Source organism: Bidens hawaiensis, unplaced genomic scaffold (genome assembly GCF_021521415.1).
Source record: "Bidens hawaiensis isolate Kalapana, Puna unplaced genomic scaffold, B.hawaiensis_p1.1 tig00005445_1, whole genome shotgun sequence".
Classification (NCBI taxonomy): Eukaryota; Viridiplantae; Streptophyta; class Magnoliopsida; order Asterales; family Asteraceae; genus Bidens; species Bidens hawaiensis.
The window spans coordinates 333293-355380 of NW_027491346.1; the positions used below are offsets into that span (position 1 = coordinate 333293).

Genomic DNA, 22088 nt, shown 5'->3' on the forward strand with positions numbered 1-22088 from the left:
GAAATAGGTTGATCTTTATCTCTAAATTTGTCCTCCTGGACCCTTAAGATTTGACCCACGATCGTGAACTTTTCCTTTCACAACCCTTTTGGTCTTGATCTCTCTGGAACTTCTTTTTATCCATAGATGTGTTCTTCAGCTCTACCCAACTAGACTACTTCGATGACCTTATCCCCGACCATTCACTCGATCGCCGACCGATTAACTTGGCTCTGAATCGATAATCAAACACGATGTAAACATATGACACTTGTTTATTAATCAGAAAATCTAATTCAAAAAACTGATTACAAACTTTCAAACCCTAACTCAATTTGACTCTTAATGAAACCTAACTCGGTTACATCTCGTGTGTGTCCCTAGATGAACCCTAACTCGGTTACACCTTACACCACAATCTAACATGTTTATATAGACTAACCTAACTTGTTAGCCAAGACATTATCAATTATAATTACAATACAACTAGAAAACATAACCACTATGACCTACTAGTCAATATTGGTCATTCAAGTTAACCAACTTGTGACTTGGAGTCCGAAATTACTTCCAACAATCACACCCCATAATTTCTGACTCGAAATAGGTTGATCTTTGTCTCTAAATTTGTCTCCTGGACCCTTATGATTTGACCTACGATCGTGACCTTTTCCTTTCACCACCCTCTTGGTCTTGATCTCTCTGGAACTTCTCTTGATCCATAGATGTGTTCTTTGGCTCTCCCGAACTCGACTACTTCTCTGACCTTGTCCTCGACCATTCACTAGATCGCCGACCGATTAACTTGTCTCTGATACCAATCCAATTCCTGGATCGATAATCAAACACGATGTACACAAATATCACTTGTTTATTAGTCAGAAAATCTAACTCAAAAAACTGATTACAAACTTTCAAACCCTAACTCGGTTTTACTCTTGATGAAACCTAACTCGGTTACATCTCGTGTGTGTCTTTGAATGAACCCTAACTCGGTTACACCTCACACCACAATCTAACATATTTATATAGACTAACCTAACTTTTTAGCTAAGATATTATCAATTATAATTACAATACAATTAGGAAACATAACCACTATGACCTACTTGTCAATATTGGTCATTCAAGTTCACCAACTTGTGACTTGGAGTCCGAAATTACTTCCAACAACCACACCCCATAATTTCTGGCTCGAAATAGGTTGATCTTTGTCTCTAAATTTGTCTCCTGGACCGTTATGATTTGACCCACGATCGTGACCTTTTCCCTTCACAACCCTCTTGGTCTTGATCTCTCTGGAACTTCTCTTGATCCATAGATGTGTTCTTCGGCTCTCCCGAACTCTACTACTTTTGTGACCTTGTCCCCGGCCATTCACTCAATCGCCGACCGATTAACTTGGCTCTTAAACCAATCCAATTCGTGGATCGATAATCTAACACGATGAAAACAAATAACACTTGTTTATTAATCAAAAAATCTAACTCAAAAAACTGATTACAAACTTTCAACCCTAACTCGGTTTGACTCTTGATGAAACCTAACTCGGTTACATCTCGTGTGTGTCTCTGGATGAACCCTAACTCGGTTACACCTCACACCACAATCTAACATGTTTATATAGACTAACCTAACTTGTTAGCCAAGACATTACCAATTATAATTACAATACAATTAGAAAACATAACACACTATGACATACCTGTCAATATTGGTCAATCAAGTTCACAAACTTGTGACTTGGAGTCCGAAATTAATTCCAACACGGGCTACACGAGACTTTGAAGAGACAAGTATTCCTTATTTGGAAAAACTGGCTGCTGTTACTGATGCTCCTCTAGAGTTGTTAAAGTTAGTTGAGCCGGTCACTTCTAAAGGTTTAACAACTTCAGATCGGTTTCGAACCGATAGGTTTGATTTGTCAGTTAACTCGTAGTATTTTTTTGTTTCTGCTATAACTATTTTCACTATGTAGTGGCAAATGACACTATAACTATATAAGTAACTTTTGTGCCATTACATGCTTAAGGTGTAGTCAAAGACCAAAATGTGTTTTGTTATGTATGGTATAAATTATTAAGTATCTTTGGACCTTGTCATGCTGTATCTGTTGTATTGTGTGTATGTCCGTGTCTTGACGTCTCATTATAAATTAATTTATTATCATTTAAATTTGGACCTTGTCATTATCTATCTATTGTATTGTGTGTATGAAGTTTCGAAATAAGGGTAGTATGTTACACGTTAATTTTTTTTAACCCGTTTTCAAGTTCTTTATATGGAAGTTGACAATTAATTTGACATATGCAGCTGATCCCCAAGCGCTCAAGGCGTCTTTGACTGGGTTTCTTTAGAAGTGAAAAGAAATGTATAAATCTTTAAGGGTATTTTAGACATTTAACCAAGTAGTCGAATGTTAGCCCCATGAAAATCGGGTTAAAACTGCTTAATAAGGGGTATGATGATCATGGTTCTGAGCCTATAATTGTCGGGTTCTATTTGGGAACCGAAGCGAGTAAACCTTTTGTTTTATTATAAAGGTTAAAAGAAAGATTTTTATTTTCGGGTAAAATTTAACCTTGTAACTAGTAAACTTTTTGACTTTTTGTTTCATTAACGGGTAAAAGAAAGGTTTTTATTGTCGTGATTTTCATATTATGGTTATGTCAGATAGACCAATTTGTTACGGGTTACAAGTTTAATAAGGTTTCTTTATTGTTTTGAAGATTAAACTCAACAAATAAAAGCTTTTTTAAAGAAGTGGTAATTTTGGAAATCAGATGTGTTAGCTAAAATAAGTTTTGATACGCGTCAAATTTTTAGTTTTAATCAAGAAAACTGAACATTTTAGTAACATTTGACTAAGTGATCACAACGTCGGGTTTTAAAACAACACACGGTTCACTAAATATTGATTTCGGTACAAACTTGAACATTGTGTTTAATTTGCTTCATGTTGTGTTGCTGCAAATCTGATTAAAGGGTCAAATTGTTTAAGTTGTGAACGAGTCAAAATTGTTGTCAAAAGTACAAGAAGCACGCTATTGAAGCATCAATTGATTAACAAGTGATCATATTCTCTTTTGCACTATTAGGTGGCTGATTATTAAAGCTTCCACTATCTACACATATTTTTTGAACTTTAATGTTGTTACAAATATGCATTATCTATGTTTTTGCCAACTAAATGTTATGGATATGTGTGAATTGTTAATGTTTGTTGAATAATTTACAGTGTATATACGTTGTTATTACTTATCCGTCTTACTTGGTTTGGTCGTTTGCTCCATTTGGTGAACATTGTAGTAAATTGAAATTGATGTTTGAAAAATATAAAGTAGAAAATAGAATTGACAAATGTCCAAACATTTTGATGTAACTTACTTTGTTATATCTTAATTTGATTTTTAAAAATTCATAAAACATATTTATTATTTAATATGTTTAAAAAACTATATTTTTTCAACCCGTGTGACACGCAAGGGGATATAAGCTAGTTGACTATATGTTAGTGACCCATATATCACACGTGGTGGAATTTAGTAAATTCATGAGGTAAACGTATATATATGTATGTAAGTGTGTGTGTGTGTATGAATTAATATAAAAATATGTATTTATGCGAATAGATGATTTGACGTATGTATTATGATTATGCATTTAAACTTGGGTTGGTCTCGGTTAGAAAAAGGTCCGGTGGAGCTCAATATGGTGAAAGTTGAGATAACATATGGACTTCCTTAAGTCGGGATTATTGCCAACGAAAATGCTAAGGTTTGGATTATTGAAATCCAATATCCAAAATCAAATAAATTGAAATAAAACTTAAAAAATGAATAAACTGAAATGAACCAACAACCAAAAATACTATGACCGAAACGAAATCAATACCAATAAAAAGGAATACAACACCGGAAAATAACCCGGAAAGAAATCAAAAAATAAACCACAATTTGATATCATTTATATATGTAAACATTATTTATAACAACAATTATGAAACAATCAAGTTTAAACCACAATTTGATATCATCTATATATAATTTTAGATTCCCAGCTCACTACCTAGACTGCAGCTAAACAATCTGCTCCCAATCTTCCTTCCAGTTTTCACACCCGAGTCTTCGTATGGCAGTGTTCTCACGTTTAGTTTTCTGCCTTCGAATTGTAATCAGCGAACCGCTTTCGTATCTCCTGGTAAAACCGTTTAATGCCTGATCCGGAGTTGCGTAATTCTTTTTATGCTGACTTAGGCGAGTGGAGACAGTGGTGCATGAGTTCCGAAGGTGTGCAGCGTGTGGCGTGATGAACTACTATTCTTGCGGATGTCAAGCTCGTGATTGGATGATCGGACACCGTATAAAAATATTCTTTAACGACTTTGTTGGCCATCGCTAGATCATCTGGTTGTGCAAGATCAACTGAGACCGGTAAATAGTTGTCAAATACTTCGAATATTCCCACTAAAGAGAAATATGTAAGCATGGTATGTAGAAATGAAGGGAAACTTGTGTTTGTGTTTGACCAAATGATCAAGAAACGTTTGTCAAGAAAGTAAAACAGGGAATCTAAGTTGATTTGTGTGTATAAATAGGTTAATATTTTACCGTTAACTAACGGATATATATTTTAAAATTCAAACTAGAATACGTTACTTAAATAATGTTGTATATAAACATAATTAAATACAAGTTTTATATTAGTATCTTAAGGATATGTATTTTAAAATTCAAACTAGAATACGTTACTTAAATAATGTTGTATATAAACATAATTAAATACAAGTTTTATATTAGTATCTTAAGCATTAAATCAGCCAACGTCTATATGCTTAGCACTAACCAACAGCTATATACGTTAAAATTCAAACCAGAATACGTTACTTTATGATTAGATAAGTTGGTAACTTTACCATTAAATCTAGCAACAACTATATGTTATAAATCAAACAAGAATACGTAACTTTTTCGATGATATGATATTCAAAATATGTCGACTGTTGTATAAGTTAATAAATTTAACATTAACTAACGGTTATATGTTTGAATTTCAAAGTTGAAAATGTTACTTTCTTAATGAAAAACAATTCTAAAGATGATTGCTATATATAAAAATAAAACATATTTAAAAAAAAGTTGATATCATCACCTTAAGTGGCCAACGCCTATATGTTAGAACTTAGGAATTGAAACAAGAATATGTTATTTTTTCTAAGATAAAATATATAAAATACAACCATTATATATATTCATGAAAAGTTACTGGTTTCAAAAAAGAAAATGATATGAGATAACTAATAAGCTATTATACATGGTCCAGTAACACACAACTGAATATGGAAATAATCCTTACTTTTCATAGTTTATTTTTAGTAAGAGCTTATAAATAACTTATACACCATAATTGTTCAAGTTCATTCACAAATAACATTAAAATATGCATATAAAGCAGCCCCAACCCATACGCGTGAGCACGGACTAGGGAGGGTGACAGTCAAAGGCCCAACATTTTTTGCCTAAAAAAGGTTTCTGTGTTTATATTCATGTATATAATATTCAACACTATTAAATTAATAACATGAAGCTAGCTAAATTGTAGAACATTCTTCCTTCAAATGAGTTGCCTATGTTCAAATCATGCGTCACTCATTAATTATTCACTTAACTTTTGTGGTCTTCATATGTAACGATCCATTTTATGAGCCTAACGTTAATAGATGACTATATTTTTGAACTTCATTAATAAGATTCATTTTAAAAGAAGGAAATCATACAAAATGATAATAAGATAAATATCCACTAATACACTACTAGCAGAAGAGCCCACGCTTTGCAGTGGGATACAACGGGAGTTCGATCATGGAGTGATACAGTTTGTTAACTTTAAGGCTCTTTCTTCGTAAGACACCGTTAAATTATAATACATACAGGCAGGGAGCTCTAGTAGGAGAGAGTCCGCGCTTCGCGGCGGCTGTAAAATATGACCACAATTCTGCTGGTCATAGGAATTTTTAGCGATACAAAATCCGTCAATGAGGTATGATTTACTCGCTAGGGTGAGGGAGTGAGTTTCCTACTAAACTAAAATAATCACTCAACCAAATAATAGGTTAGTTAGTATCTCCTGAAAACAACCGAAAAGTTGTTAACTTAAATGGATGGTTTTCCTACTCAACCCAATTACCCACTCAACATTTATTTTTTATTTTTTAATTGAACTATATAAATCATTTAGATTAAACATAATTTCTTTGAATAAAAAAGATTACAGTGTTTAAAATAAAACACAATTACAAAATAAAAAGAGTGAAGGCTCTGTTTCTGTTGGTTGTTTCGTGGCAAGTATGTAAGTTTGTTATCTCCCAAATCTATTAACTTAAAAAAAATAGAAATTTTGTTTTATTTATATGTATGAACGTCTTTTAATCTTAACTATAATCCATAGTAACATATCTATATACTTGACAACGACGTGTTTGTAACCTAGTATATCCATAGGACCAGTTGGTTCTATCAAACCATATTCAAGAATCGGATGAGTTATATATATATATACATACATATATATATATATATATATATGTGTGTGTATACATATATATTTATATATGCATTGTTTAATATATAAATGAATATTGATGAATCTAACTTAAGTAATACCATAAACTTTGTTTATAGTAAAATAGCTGCAATCTTCATATTTCAATAATAAGATCGCTCGTAATTTCAAATTGACCACCAGTTGGTTTCATTTTGTCACCAAATGCACTATTAATAGTAGTTGTAGTAGTAAGTACATAATATCTTAGGTAGCATGGTAGAGGTGCACAAACCGGTTTTTTTAAAAAAACCGGTTCGGTTATTAACCGGACCGGTTTTTTGCCCGGAAAAAAACCGGTTCGGTTAATAACCGGACCGGTTAATAACCGGACCGGTTAATAACCGGTTTTTTTCTGTCAAAACCCTAACCGGTCAACCGGTTAGGACCGGTTTAGAAACCGGTTAGAACCGGTTAATAAACCGGATTTTTTATTAACCGGTTTTTTTTATTAACCGGTTTTTTTTATTTTTTTTTTTTTAATTTTGCGGTTTCAAATACGAATATTTGGTTTTTATATTTTGTACTTAATGAAGACCATTATTTTTTCACAGTATAAACAAACCGGTAACTACAAGGCAAACCGGTAACTACAAGGCAAAACGGACTGACCGAAGCCATTCTTTGCTTTCGTTGTTAGGGTTCTTTGCTTGGAAGATGAGTATGAGTGTGTGTTGGTGAATGTGTTTTCAACAAACCAAAGATTAAAAACACATAACTTTCATTTATAGTTTTTACATTAAAAATACAAACATTAAATCGTTATCGCATATTCGTAACTCAAAAATACAAACATTAAATCATTAACACTGAAGAAATCTCTGCCAAGAACTGTTGTTCATGATTTAACTCAAAAATACAAACATTAAATCGTGAACTAGCAGATGCTCCTGTTGTTCCCAATCGCAGTTTGTTCATGATTTGCCTCCATGTTTGCTGTTTCTTTAACTAAATTAGAAAAATCCAAATCAACAAGTAAATAAGAGCACATATTAGGAAAAAGAATGCTTAGACACGATTACATGAACAACTTGCTGTTTCTTACTCATGATTTGCCTCCATGTTTGCTGTTTCTTTAACTAATTTTCTTCGCTACCCGATCCCGAGCTATTTCTTAGGTAATCGTCGTACGCGGCTTCTTCATCGGTCATTGGTTGAGTGTGTCCTTCATTGACCTCGTCTTCATACAAGCCCGCTTCATACTCCATTTCCCCCTCGAGTGAGCGTTGATGTTGTGCCCTATCTAAAGAGTCCAAGTAATCCTTGTAGCAAATCGACATCTCTATAGCTGGTGCAGTGAGTCGAGTCCTCCTAATCGATATAACCCTGCCAGAAACAGAAAAAGCAGACTCCGAAGCTACCGTGGAAGCTTGGACCGTTAGTAAATCTTTGGCCATGGCGGCGATGATCGGAAACTCATCCTCCTTACCTCTCCACCAAGCCAGCAAATCAAGACTTCTAAATTCATTCGGAGTCATGTGTTTCACAAAGTTGGTACCACCATACCTTCCAAGTTCACTGCTTGGGGTGTTTACCCTTTGACGTTTACCGGCGTCTTCCCAAATCATGTAGTACATCCCCATTTCAAGGTCGGTTTGGGATTGGGATTGGGATTGGGCAACAGCTCTTAACGAGTCATGAATTTGGGAAGACGATCCGTATTTTGTAAGGTAGACATCATACATGTTTGACAAGGTGGTGTTGAAAGCATTCTTTAAAGTTTGGCTATAATAGGGGTTTTGATCGTCGTTTAACCCAAGCTCATCACAAATTTTTTCTATTAAAGCTTCAACACCACCAACATTGATGCAAGGGTTTAACGCAGCAGCACATGTCAAAACAGCGGGTAGTTGTTGAAAATATTTTCTAAATTTTTCTTTCATTTTTACACCCATATCAAAATAAGGTGCACCCCTACAATCAAGTTCACTCAACTTTGTGCACATGACAGCAATTTTTGGTAAAGCAATGGGGCTTGTTGGATAGTAAACCCCGGATAAACTAGTTGTGCAAGATTTAAAAATTTGAAGGACCTCCGTAACGATCTCAATCAATAACCAGTTTCTATGATCATATGGTGCACATTTACCCCTACTTGACAAAATTTGATGAAACGCAATTAATGATTCTTTTTGTTGGATGGCTTTCTCAAACATATTACAAGTCGAGTTCCATCTTGTTGGACAATCCCAATTTGGCCCCAACCATTGACAATTAGCTTCTACACAAAATTTTTTGTATCTTGAAAATGTTTTATTGTTGCTAAAAACATCTCGTAACATTCTTTTAAAACTGTTTCTTTGCGTTTCGATCACGTTTAACCCATCTTGCATGGCCAAGTTGATAATATGTGCAATGCATCGGCTATGAAAAAACACTCCATCACAAATAGGTTTATACTTTAATTTTAAATGGCCAACCGCGGCCGTATTGTTGGACGCGTTATCAAACGAAATTGAAAAGATTTTATCTTCAATTTTGTATTGTCGAATGACTTTATCCAAGATTTGAAAAATATTTCTACCCGTGTGCGGGTAATCAAACAATTGAAACGCAACGGTTCGTTTCATCATTTGCCACGACTCGAGGTCAACCCAATGAGCCGTCACACAAATGTATGAGTCGGGCGAACCATGAGGTACCGACCAAACATCCGTTGTTAAGTTTACACCAGTTTGTAAGTTTGAAAAGTATGAAATTAGTTCGGATTTAGCGTTTTTCCATGCTTTAAGACAATCTCTTCTAAGGGTCGAACGACTTACGTGTTGGTAGCGTGGTTGAACATAGTTTTGCATCATCTCCGTGAATTGAGGGTTGTCGAAGTGGTTGAAAGGAAGTGTTTGTTGAATCACAAAGTTTGAAAACTGTTGACGTACCGCTTCAACGTCGTACGTAAACACCCCTCCTTGATTCGTCATCTCCGGCTGCGAACTACTTCCCGCTTCGTTCTTCAAGGCCTTGCAAAAGCGCTGTTGTATATGCGCTTTTAAAGTGGAGTTTGCATCTTTGGCATAGAACTTCAAACAGTGCTTGCATCGAGCTTTTTGGCGACCGTTAGACAGTTCGCATAGGTCGAAATGTTGCCACACATCTTGGTTTCGTTTCGTGGGGATGATCCGAACGACCGTTATGTCTGTGTTCGAGGCACCCATGTTGACGGATGAAGCAGCACTTTGGGAGGCCATGATAATAAGAGCGTATAATCGAGTATGAAATAAACGAGTACGAGTATGAAATAAACGACTACGAAATAAGAGCGTATGGAGTGGTAATGTGGTATAATTGAGTGTGAGATAACAAAATAATCGCGTATGAAATAAACGTTTAGAGCTAGTAGAGTTGTATAATCGAGTGTGAGCTAACCTACCCAACCTAAACTATATATAGTTGTTTGTGGGGGTAAAATGTTAAAAAAAACGGCTAGAAATCAAGAAAAAACGGGCAAAAAAGGACCCAAACGGTCATATGGCCGTTTTATAACGGTCAAAAACCGGTTAACCTAACCGGTTTTTGACCGTTAACCGGTTAACCGGTTTTTAGGTTAACCGGTTTTTAAATTTAACCGGTTTTTTTACTAACCGGTTCAATAACCGGTTTTTGTCCACGAATGAGTAACCGAAGTACTAACCGGCGGTTCAATAACCGGTCTAACCGGTTTTTTAATAACCGGTTTTTCTATTAACCGGTTTTCGGTTAAACCGACCAAACCGGTTCTATAACCGGTTTTTTTGAACACCTCTATAGCATGGTGCCACCAACCAACCAATATTCTGGTCAATTTTAACTCATAAAAGGTCAAACTAAACAAAAGAAGTCAAAGTTGATTAAAGAAGTCAACTATCCTCAAAACACAAATTGAGCTTAAAATAAGTAAACTTGACAAAAAAAATCCATACTTAACCACAACACTTTACAAATTCAAATGACCAAAACCACTTTTGAGCATGAAGCTTTCCAAATTAAAACATGTCCAGATTATCCCTTCTACATTACACATAGTACATACCCACACATGCATGCATACATGTCTGCGCATATATGCATATATAAGTTAATAACTTTTAAACTTTAGTGGCATCAGTGTGGGATGGTCACAACAATAAGATCATAGCAATGTCTGCAAAGTGTGGGATGATCCATACATGAAGGGTATTTTAGACATTTAGAAAACACTCAAAGTAATATGTAAAACTCCAATCTATATATCGTTTCAATACGGTTTCAAAAAACTTTAACTGAACAGTTGTGAAAGAGTGTGTTTAAAGTTTGAACTAACAAGTAATATTAAACATATATAAATTTAAAATACCATAATTTTTCAAGTGAAAGTTGGATTTCATCTTTAGCTTCTTTACAAACCTAAAGCAGACCACCACTACACCGCACCCTTCGATTGTTGTTATCTTAATTTGACCATTGTATTCAACAGTCAAATCTAAAGCTCTTAACACCCAGAGCATATGATGAACATCATCACTATTCAATAACTTGTTTACAAAAGTAGCCCTAGCAAAAAAAATTTTAAATAAAAAAAATTAGTTAGATTGATTACGTGTTCCCACTATAACAAATGGTCATAGTTTATGTTACAAACCGAACATAAGAACTCAACCCAAAAGACTAGTCCGATAGGTGAGGGAACTCAATTCGCCTATAAACCCCACATCAATTGCTCATACGACCGATGTGGGGCAAGTCTCATACCTTGCAATGGTTTGAGTCCATAACAATACACCCTCCTTAAGGGCCAACGTCCCTGGTCACCATGGACAAATAGAAGAACTCAACCCAAAAGACTAGTCGTATAGGTGAGGGAACCCATTTGACTTATAAACCCCACATCAATTGCAGAGGAACAGTTTAGATGCCCATGAAAAAACAACTTTTAAGATCAAATAAAAGTTGCATATTATAGAAATTGAAAATATATGTATTTAGTTATAACAAAGGCATTAGTACAATATGAAAGGGAAATATAAAATCAAATTTTGAATATTTTTTTTATCATTGTTTGGTGTTGTAATTGTTTGTTTATTTGCAGCTGAAATTTTCAAAATTGTTAAATCCATATGGGTCCCAAAACAACCACTCGAACGGATTTTTCACTTAATACATATTTCGAGACGGGTGCGGTAAATCAAACGACCGAACATAAATAATAAACATAAAGATAAGATATAAACAATCTCGTTGTCGGTTAAAAGATTGAATATATTAATAAAGAACCGACCCACCCAAGGTGAGCTCCATTTGGGTGGATGATTTACACCTTACAAACACACACATAAAGAAAAAAATATATTCCCTATTTATAGCTAAACACAAATATTCTTGAAACATCCCCGTTGAAGCTTAACGCACATCTCGAAGCTCTCTTTCCGTGTCCGGCTTTCCCACCCACATTAATTATTAACGTGACCATTAATATATTACAGGTTTCGCCATATTGATATCGTAAGTCACAAATTTTGGCCCTACAATTACCCACTTGACTTATGATATCAATTGTTTAACCATGTCAAACATCTTCATGAATTAAATCACCCTATAAACCAACACCGCTTTGCTTCAATTCACCCCCCAAGGGATGACCCACCTAATTCATGAAGGAGTTCTCGCTTCTTTATCCATTCTCTCGGATCTTAAGCAATATAGGTTGAGATGAGCTCGAATATCCACAAATCATTCTCGAACTACCGGCTTAGACGATCGAATGACAAAGCTTATTAATTTGTTCGAAGATCACCTTTCGGATCCAACTTATTGAACGTATAAAGAATAATAAGCTTCGAACACTCGGTCAAACAATGGCAAAAACCCAAACAAATTAGACTTTAATCAGTTGGTCAGCCCCGAACAATAATTATTTCACGGCCAAAAAATATTTATGGGGCCGAACCAAACTAAAATAATTCAACAGCCTAAAGGAAATAAATATTGCTAGCCCAATATATGATTTAAAAAAACATGTGAGGCCCAAGTCACAACCATTTATTCACTCTTTCAAAAGCTCAAAACTTGACAGCCCAATATAAATCCATTTACGCCCTATTGCAGCCCACATCGCCACATAATTAGGGCACAAGAAAATATTAAGGATGAAGCCAGCCACCGTTAATCTGACCAGCCGCAATTCCGGCAGCCAAAAAATGCGCCGGAGCCATCGACTTCACTATACTCCGGAAAAACGTCTAGCCTCTCCAGCTTATATCAACCACCGACAACACCAAAAACCGCTACCACAGCCACAATATCGTCGCTGCACAGCCGTCAGGAAAGAGAATCCGGCCAACCGTTTGCCATTGGTGCAACCATCAGATTCATAAGTCACCAGCCTCCAAATTAATCATCCACCGGTATCTATATTTGCCGGAAGTTTGTTTTTAACCACCGGAGCACGAACAACGCATTTCGGCCGTTGCCGAGCCGCCAAGCCGCTATCTTATTTCTTTCTTCGACGTTCACTGCCGCCGGAAAAACGTTTTTTTCCAGAGAAGCGGATTCCGCTGACCAACTAGAGTTTCGGCACCGCATTTGCTGAAAAACTCGTTCACCCTCTTCAACTTGCCGGAAAATGAATCCAAACCACCGAACACCATCTTTTTTTTCTCACAACAGCCACCACTCAACATTACAACCGAATAACGAATGGCCGGAAAAACACAGCCTCCACCCCAACTGCCAGAAAAGGGTTCCCGAAACACCCAGATCGGGTATTTGTAGATCCCGAACATCCGGATCTCAAAGGAGAATGCTTCAAACACGCTTATTTCCCACTTTATTTTCAACTTTGTTTCTAGATCTATAAACTTTATTTTCTAACTTCAACGGGTTTTAACATCTCGGTTCGGGTAGTAGCGGAAATGGAACCTGAATATCAACAGCAAAGTTGAATCATAAGATTCGGCCCGCTCCGATAACAATCGTGGGTCCCAAACCGACCACTCGAACGGATTTTGCACTTGATACATATTTCGAAACAGGTGCACTAAATGAAACGACCGAACATAAATACTAAACATAAAGATAAGATATGAACGATCTTGTTGTCGGTTTAAAGATTGGATATATTATTAAAGAACTAACCCACCCAAGGTGATCTCCGCTTGGGTGGATGATTTACACCTTACAAAACACACACATAAAGATCAACAATAATCCCTATTTATAGCTAAACACATATATTCTAGAAACATCTCCGTTGAAGCTATTCGCGTCTTGAAGCTCTTATTTCGTGCCCGGCATCCTAACACACATTAATTATTAGTGTGACCATTAATATATTACAGGTTTCGCCATATTGATATTGCAAGTCACAAATGAGCTCGAATATCCACAAATCGTTCTCGAACTACCATCTTAGACAGTCGAATGACAAAGCTTATTAATTTGATCGAAGTTCACCTTTCAGATCCAACTTCTCGAACATAAAAAGAATAATAATCTTCGAAAACTCGGTCAAACAATGGTGAAAACACATACAAATTTGAATTTAACAGTTGGTCAATCCCAAACAATAATTATTTCACGACCCAACAATATTAATGCAGTCGGCCCAAACTAAAATAATTCAGCAACCCAAAAGAAATTAATAATACTAGCCCAAAACATGATCTAAAAAAACATATGAGGCCAAGTCACGACAATTTCACATTCTTTTCAAAGATCAAAACATGACAACCTAATATAAATCCATTTAGGCCCAACTCCAACCCGCCACCATATAATTAGGTCCCAAGAAAATATTAAGGATGAAGCCAGCCACCATTAATCTGACAAGCTGCAATTCCGGCCGCTGGAAAAACGCATCAAAGCCGCCGCCTTCACTAAACAACGCAAAAGGTCTGGCCACTCCAACTTTTATCATCAACCACCGACAACACCAAATACCGCTACCACGACCACAATATCCGTCGCCGCACAGCCGCCGAGAAAGAGAATCCGGCCAACCGTTTTTCGTTGGTGCCGCCATCAGATTCATAAGTCACCAGCCTCCACATTAATCTTCCACCTGTCATCCATATTTTCTGGAAATTTGTTTTTAACCATCGGAGCATGAAAAACGAATTTCGGCCGCTGCCCAGCCGCAAAGCCGCTATCTTCTTTCTTTTTTCGCCGTTCACTGCCGCCGGAAAAGCTGTCTTTGCCGGAAAAGCGGATTCCGGTGACAAACTAGGCATCTGAGACCACATTTGCCAGAAATTCATTCTTCGGCTTCAACTTATCGAAAAATGAATCCACACCACCAAACACTGTCTTTTATTTTTACAGCAGCCAACACTCAACACCACAACCGGAAACACAAATGGCCGGAAAAGCACAGCCACCACCACTACCGCCAGAAAACGGTTCCCGAAACGCCCAGATCGGGTACTTGCAATGTTGTAAAAGTTGGTATACAAGGCCGAGTACACCTCGAGTACTCACTACAAGGCATGTCACCGAGGCGAGCTTCTTTAACTCCGCCTTGTTACTAAGAATCGTTCAAAGTTGGTCGACCTTAGCCAAATCACATCTAATCAGTTAACTTGGCCTGATTTTGATTTTAAGAAAATAAAACGTAATTCATAATTCTGTAATATTAAAGAAAAAATATAATTTTTATTAATTAATGTTTAGAAATTTTTAGAATAATTTAATATTTAAGAGTATTTCTATTATTTATATTGATATTCTTTTATTTTGTTATAAATATTAGCAAACTTGTTATATTTGATATAAATGTAATCTCCAAAAACTAATTTGCTTTATATTTACCACATTGAGTACTATCTGAGTACTCCCCAAGTACCCTGAGTACACTCAAGTCCCCAGTCGGCCGTCTAGGGTCCACCAAGCGACTTTTGCAACCTTGGGTACTTGTAGATCCCAAACACCCGAATCTACAAGGAGAATGCTTCAAACACGCTTATTTCCAATTTGTTTCTAGATCTAGAAACTTTATTTTCTAACTTCATCGGGTTTTATCGTCTCGGTTTGGATAATAACGGAAATAGAACCCAAATATCAAGAGCAAAGTTGAATCATAAGATCGACCCACTCTGATACCAATTGTAGGTCTGACCACTCAGACGGATTTTACACTTGATACATATTTCGAGACGGGTGCGAAAAATCAAATGACCGAACATAAATAATAACATAAAGATAAGGTATGAACAATCTCGTTTTCGGTTAATAGATTTGATATATTAATAAAGAACCTACCCACCCAAGGTGAGCTCCTCTTGGGTGGATGATTTACACCTTACAAAACACACACATAAGGAACAACAATTTTCCTATTTATAGCTAAACACAAATATTCTAGAGACATCCCTGTTGAAGCTTAAAACGCGTTTCGTGTCCGACTTTCTCACCCACATTAGTTATTAACGTGACCGTTAATATATTTCAGATTTCGCCATACTGATATCGCAAGTCATAAATTTTAACCCTACAATCCGTATTCTCAAACTTTTTAGAATACCATAAATGCCCTTAGTCGTATGTTTATAAGTGACAAGCTAATTCTGAACTTGATTAAGGCTTTAGAAAAAAAACCAAAAAACTGTGTTTTAGAAATATTGATCCATTGGTGTGTCTCCTTTAAATGTGTGTTCATAAAATAAAATGTAATCGAACGTTTAAATCAAAGCAAATAATTGGTTTAGTTGAACAGTAGTCCAAAGTTTAACAGTTTATCCGATAGTTTAAAATTTTATAAAGTTACATGTCTATTAAAAGGTAGAGCCCGTTTGACCAAAAAGACGTAAACAGCGGGGAAAGTAACACGCCAAAACAGATTCAGGAAAAATGCGTCCTACAAGGTTGACCCGAAGGCCGAACCCTTTAGTCAATTTATAAATCTCTTTTATAAGTAGTGTCTTATAAAGTCAACAATGTAAGTGAATTACTTTCAAAGAATGGATGGAAAACAATTATGTTTGGATCAATCTCAACACTAGCTAGCGGAAATCACTAGTCGGGAACCGTGATCTCGGATCTTACTTGGCTCTTTATTTGCCCTAAATGGATAAGAGAGAAAGGTAGGAGAGGGATATAGTTGGTGAAAGGATAAGATTATATTTGCAAAAGGTTATATTTGCATGAGAGACATACACTATTTATAGTGTACTAGGTTAGAGCTCGTGTAATACACGGGGTAGTATTAAAATAAAAACAATAAAAGAAAATAATATTATAATACAAATATTAAAAACTGATTAGCATCTTCGTATACTACATGAGCTGAACAACAAAAATGAATGTGTGTTTGTATAACTAAATAACAAATTCATCATTTACTTTTGTCACTAAAGTAATGACATTCTATATTGAAAAACATTGATCTTAGGTTGAAGCATCTACAAATATTTCATAAATCAATACGATAGTAAATAGTAAACTAATAACATTTATATTCTTAAATTAGTACTATTAAAGTGTAAAACTTGCTAATAACAAACGCACCTGAATACAACATTAGTATATTTTTTATGTAATCCTTTGTTCAATTTTGTTCCATGCTTTCTAACAACATGCATGATGTTGTAATACATATAATTACAAACCATTAGCATCCACGAATACTACACGCACTAATATTATGGGAAAAAAACATCCACGTCTGAATTAGCTAACATGGTTATGGCTTTTAAATCACCTCGGAAATCAGAAGTTGAACACTCCACCATTATCTTCTACTTGCTTTTATGTAGTACATGTTCTTTAATAATCATCATCGTTTTAATAGCTTCAATAATAATCATTCCTGCAAAATGGCAAATCATGAAAAATGGAAACTTAGTAAATGATGTTTTATACATATATATTGCATAGATAAACGATTAAACACATTACAAGTATACAACTCACTTTTACATGCCTAAAAATATAATTATATATATTTAAATTACCCAAAATATCCTTTATTATATAGCATGACTTCTATTAATGTAAACAAAAGGGTAAAAGTAAAACTTTTATCAAGGTTTTTTCAAGAAATATGGAAACCAACAAAAAATAGAAAAAAATAGCGGGTCACTCAACCCTACCCGTTGTGCAGTATTTTCAAAATCCGAACGAAATTGAGGAAGGTGTTGACGAATTAGTCAACCCAACCGGTTTGCAATTACTTAAGCTAGCAATAATAAAAAGAAAAACATTAGCAGTCACTCATAACATATATGCAAATATAATTACGATTAATGACATACTCAATTATTATATGAAAAATTATTTGGGTACCTGTTTTTGTAAGAGAATCCGGCCAACCGTTTTTCGTTGGTACCGCCATTAGATTCATAAGTCACCAGTCACCACATTAATCTTCCACCTGTTATCCATATTTCCGGAAATTTGTTTTTAACCACCGAAGCATGAAAAACGCATTTCGTCCGCTGCTCATCCGCAAAGCCGCTATCTTCCTTCTTTCTTCGACGTTCACCGCCACCAGAAAAACTGTCTTTGCCGGAGAAGCAGATTCTGGTGACCAACTAGGGTTCCGGACCACGTTTACCAGAAATTCGTTCTCCGGCTTCAACTTGCCGGATAATGAATCCAAACCACCAAACACGGTCGTTTTTTTTTTCACAGCAGCCACCACTCAACACTACAGCCGGAAAAACGGATGGCCGGAAAATCGCAGCCACCACCACTACCGCCAGAAAACGGTTCCCAAAACACCCGGATCGGGTACTTGCAATGTTGTAAAAGTAGGTCTACAAGGCCGAGTACACCCCGAGTACTCACTACAAGGCATGTCACCGAGTTGAGTTTCTTTAACTCCGCCTTATTACTAAGAATCGTTCAAAGTTGGTCAACCTTAGCCAAAATCACATCTAATCGATTAACATAGCCCGATTTTGATTTTAAGAAAATAAAACATAATTTGTAATTCTTTAATATTAAAGAAAAAATATAATTTTTATTAATTAATGTTTAGAAATCTTTAGAATAATTTAGTATTTAAGAGTATTTCTATTATTTATATTGATATTCGTTTATTTTGATATAAAGATTAGCAAACTTATTATATTTGACATAAATGTAATCTACAAAAACTAATTTGCTTTATATTTAACATTTCTGAGTACTCTCTGAGAACTCCCCAAAAATCCGGAAATCCGCCTAGCGAGTTCTCAGAGAGTTCTCAGAGAGTACCCAATGTTACAAAAACTCCCCAAGTACTCCTAGCGACTTTTGCAACCTTGGGTACTTGTAGATCCCGAAAATCCGGATCTACAAGGAGAATGCTTCAAACACGCTTATTTCCCACTTTATTTCCAACTTTATTTCGGGATCTAGAAACTTTATTTTCTAACTTCATCGGGTTTTAATGTCTAAGTTCGGGTAATAACGAAAATAGAACCCGAATATCAAGAGCAAAGTTGAATCATAATATCGACCCGCTCTGATACCAATTGTAGGTCCCAAGGAGATCAATCGAATGGATTTTGCACTTGATACATATTTCGAGACGGGTGTGGTAAATCAAACGACCGAACATAAATAATAAACATAAAGATAAGATATGAACAATCTGGTTATCGATTAAAAGATTGGATATATTAATAAAGAACCGACCCACCCAAGGTGAGCTCCCCTTAGATGGATGATTTACACCTTACAAAACACACACATAAAGAACAACAATATTCCCTTATAGCTAAACACAAATATTTTAGAAACATCCCCGTTGAAGGTTAACACGCGTTTCGTGTCCGGCTTTCTCATCCACATTAGTCATTAACGTGACCATTAATATATTACAGGTTTCACAATATTGATGTCTCAAGTCACAAATTTTGGCCCTACAATTCGTATTCTCAAATTAATAAGAATACCATAAATGCCCTTAGTCGTAATTTTATAAGTGATAAGCTAATTCTCAACTTAGATTAAGGCTTTTGAAAAAAAGACAAAAACTGTGTTTTAGAAATTTTGAGTCATTGGTGGGTCTTCTTTAAATGTGTGTTTATAAAATAAAACATACTCGAACGTTTATATCAAAGCAAATAATTGGTTTAGTTGAACAATAGTCCACAATTTAACAGTTCATTCGATAGTTTAATTTTTTTTATAATCATATGACGATTAAAGGGTAGAGCCCATTTTACCAACAAGACATAAACTGGCGGGGAAAGTAACATAACAAAACATATTCAAGAAAAATGGGTCCAGTAGGGTTGACCCGAAGGCCGAAACCCATTAGTCAATTTATAAACTTCTTTTATAAGTAGTGTCTTATAAAGACAACAATGTATGTGAATGACTTTCAAAGAATGGATGGAATACAATTAGGGTTGGATCAATCTCAACACTATCTAGCAGAAATCACTAGTGAGGAACCCAGATATCGGATCTTGCTTGGCTGTTTATTTGCCCGAAATGGATAAGAGAGAAAGGTGGGAGAGGGAGATAGTTGGTGAAAGGATAAGATTATATTTCCAAAAGGTTATGTTTGCATGAGAGACATACACTATTTATAGTGTACTAGGTTAGAGCTTGTGTAATACACGGGGTAGTATTAAAATAAAAAATATAAAACAAAATAATATTATAATACAAATATTAAAAAATGATTAGCATCTTTGTATACTACATGAGCTGAACAACCACAATGAATGTGTGTGTTTGTATAACTGAATAACAAATTCATCATTCACTTTTATCACTAAAGTAATGACATTGTATAATGAAAAACATTGATCTCAGGTTGAAGCGTCTACAACTGTTTCATAAATCAATACAATAGTAAACTAATAATATTTATATTCATAAATTAGTACTATTAAAGTGTAAAACTTGCTAATAACTAACACACCTGAATACTACATTAGTATATCTTTTATGTAATCCTTTGTTCAATTTTCATCTATGCTTTCTAACAACATGCATGATGTTGTAATACATATAATTACAAACCATTAGCATCCACGAAAAAAACATCCACGTCTAAATTAGCTAACATGGTTATGGCTTTTAAATCACCTCGGATATCAGAAGTCGAACACTCCACCATTATCTTCTGCTTGCTTTTATGTAGTACATGTTCTTTAATTATCTTCATTGTTTTAATAGCTTCAATAATAATCATTCCTGCAAAACGGCAAATCGTGAAAAATAGAAACTTAGTAAATGATGTTTAATACATATATATTACATAGATAAACAATTAAACACATTACAAGTATACAACTCACTTTTACATGCCTAAAAATATAATTATATATATTTAAATTACCCAAAATACCCTTTGTTATAGCAGTGACTTCTATTAATGTAAAGAAAAGGGTAAAAGTAAAACTTTTATCAAGGTTTTTTCAAGAAATATGGGAAACCAACAAAAAACAGAAAAAAATAGCGGGTCACTCAACTCGACCCGTTGTGCAGTATTTTCAAAATACGAAGGAAATTGAGGAAGGTGTTGACGAATCAGTCAAACCGACTAGTTTGCAAGTACTTAAGCTAGCAATAATAAAAAGAAAACATTAGAAGTCACTCACAACATATATGAAAATATAATTACGATTAATGACTTACTCAATTATTATAAAAAAAAAATTTGACAATACTTTTATTCTCTATAAGAAAAAGTATTTGAACACTTAAATGAAAATAATGATTTGAATCATACATTAGTATTTGTTTCTTAAGAAAAAATATTATGCATATCAAGGAAGTAATCGTTTTAAATATAAATTTTATAGGTCGGGTTGAGTCAGATCAACCGTGAACCCTTTCCCAAATTTTAACACATTTCAACTATTGCTAATTGTCTAACTTTTATAATTTTTTGGTTGAGCCATGTAACACATTGAAGACATTTGTTTAAATATAAAAGAGAAATTGGTGAAAATCCACTCTTTTATCATATAGGTAGAGAGTTTGAAAAGAAATAAAATTAATGAAATGAAAAATTAGAAAATGTCATGTGGCACTTTGAAGACATTTGGTTAAATATAAAAGAGAAATTGGTGAAAATCCACTTTATATAGGTAGATTTTAAAAATGGTAACTATTATTTTACTAATTGTTACATTATTAAAAAAGGTGAGGTTTAATGTAGGAGTGACAAGTTGCAAAACTTTTAGTCTTTTGATATAGATGTTCTCATGCACTATTCTATCATTATTACGGCCCAATGGGCTTTGTTTACATGGCCTCGAGCCCAAACATACAAAGAAACAAACTGATGAGCTAACTAAGATACAACGTTTACAACATAACTAAATACAAAATACTATTAAACAAAACGGGGCCTTACAATTATATAACTTCCTTGTCTTCATATGTGATCAAGAGGAAATTTTCTTACGGTGTACTGTTGTAGTATCGCAAGCTCTATACTAAGTATGTTTGGTTGGAAGTAATGAAATGAAGAGGGAATGAAATGAGAGAAGTAATGGAATGAACAAAGAAATGAAATGGATCATTACAATTCATTTGTCTTCTTTGGTTAGCCTATGGGAATAAAATGAGTGATTACTTTATGTTGTTTGGTATCCAAAAATAATTGTAGGAAT

The 22088-nt window shown here is 34.8% G+C and overlaps 1 long non-coding RNA gene across 1 annotated transcript in view; it reads left to right on the top strand.

Moving 5' to 3' along the window:
• Positions 1 to 2882: 2882 nt before the first annotated feature.
• LOC143629660 (uncharacterized) overlaps positions 2883 to 22088 on the top strand; it is a 49624-nt gene continuing 30418 nt past the window's right edge. Inside the window, exons 1-2 of the long non-coding RNA XR_013153007.1 lie at positions 2883 to 3002; positions 3526 to 4523. This is a non-coding gene — a long non-coding RNA (uncharacterized LOC143629660). The remainder of the gene's footprint in view (positions 3003 to 3525; positions 4524 to 22088) is intronic.